Consider the following 1,815-nt stretch of genomic DNA (forward strand, 5'->3'; position numbering starts at 1 on the left):
AGGAGGGGCCTGGAGGAGTGGTCGGGCGTTGGACAGCTGGCCGAGTGTCCCAGGCCTGCCGTCACTCTCAGGTGGGAGGACAGGCCCCAGGGGTGTCAGCAAGCACGCTTCCTGTTCACGAATCTGGACTGGTATCGTAGCAGTGTGGCTGTGGCCCTCAGCGGCCTCCGAAGTGGGTGGGTGGGGCTGCCGCCCCCATCGTACCACGTGCGGACTTAGAGCTGGGCTTCCGGCCATGCTGGTCTGACTCTCAAGCCCCGGCCCGAGGCCGCCAGGTCGGGGGCAGGTCCTCGAAGACTGTGGTAGCTCTGGCACTTGCTGACCTGCCCGTTGAGGGTGACGGCTACCCCTGGACCACTGTCCTGGAGCAGGGTCCCGCTGAGGTTGGGGGTGGACACGAGCCGGCCAGTTCCTCCCTGCCGGGAAGGGCCCGTCATCCCCAGGCCTCCCCTGGGACGGAGGCTCCGACCCTCGGAAGTGGATCTGGCCGAGGGCAGCTGTCTCCAGCACGCCAGACCGAGTGAGCCCTCCTGCCTCCCAGGCGCCCCTTCTCCGTGGCCTCTCAGGACCCCCTTGGGTGTCTGCTGCTTACTGTGTGGCTAGGAATTAGATTAGTTTCCATAAAAACAGGATGCGGTGGGTGAGCCGGCAGCGTGTCCCTCTTTTTCCAGGAACCGAACATATAGCTGGGGCCGGGCCAGCCCTGTCCCCGCCCGCCATCTCCCCCAGGCCGTGGGGGCTGCGCTCCCGGCTCTCAGAGCGGCTGCGCCATCGGTCTCCTCGCGTCCGGGGCGTGGGCTGCATCCCCAGGAGCAGTGCTGCCTGTGGCCTCGGCCCTGCCCGGCGACCGCACGGAGCTCCAGGCTCCGGTCCCGCTCTGCAGACCTTGGTCCGGAGGGTCTGTTGGACTCAGGAGGCGGTGGGGAGCTGGGCAGGGGGCACGCCGGTCGTGCATGCCTTGGGGCGGGGGCCCGAGCTGCCCCACAGTTCAGCCGGGAGGGGCTGGTCCGGCCTGGGCGCTGTCACTCGCTGGCCCAGCGGCCTTGGTCTGTGACTTCCTGTCCACGGGCCGGCCGCGGCAGGGCCTCCCTCCACCAAGCCTTGTGTTAGGAGTGTGGCTCGGCCACAGTGCTTGGCGCTTGGCGGGGATCTGAGATATGGGGGGGGGCTTCCCCTCTCTTCCCCTTTCCTCTGCAGGCTTGGGCTTCCCGCCTTGGGAAGCAGCAGGGCAGGGCTGCCCGGCCTCTGTCCCCCCCTCAGTGGCCAGCTAGGGCCTCGGGCTTCTGGTCTCTCAGGAATCCCGGCTTGGCTGCGATGGGCTTACAGGGCCTGGCCCTGTGGCCAGCCTGCTGTGAGGCTCTTTTTGTTCCTTCCCAGACAGACCACAGCTACAGGCCCGGAATGCCCTCTTGGAAGTGACCCCGGATGGAATTCCGGAGCTCAGAAGTGGCTCTTTCTGTGAGGATATCCTGAAATCCAAGAGTGTTTCTCCGAGAGGAGGGAGAGGGACCGAGGCAGATGAGGCGCGGGCAGTGTACTCAGCACCGGCTCCCTTATAAAACCCCGGCAGCAGGGCGCGCGTGGGCCTGGGGCACGGACGCCCGTGTTTAGTGCTCTCTGTGCTTCTCTGCATCCAAACCTCAGAACGGAGAAAAGGGGGAAGTGGGTGTTTGGTGGGCTGGTCGGGACATGTCACACACGGGGGACGGGGCCTGGATGCTCAGGGCGGGGCGGGCTGGGTCCCTGCTGCAGGGGGCTGGTTTCCTGGGGGTGAGGCCAGGCTGGTTGTTAGGAGTGGACAGTGTTGGTTTTTCC

The sequence above is a fragment of the Phoca vitulina genome, unplaced genomic scaffold (assembly GCF_004348235.1).
Source record: "Phoca vitulina isolate PV1807 unplaced genomic scaffold, GSC_HSeal_1.0 scaffold56, whole genome shotgun sequence".
NCBI lineage: Eukaryota > Metazoa > Chordata > Mammalia > Carnivora > Phocidae > Phoca > Phoca vitulina.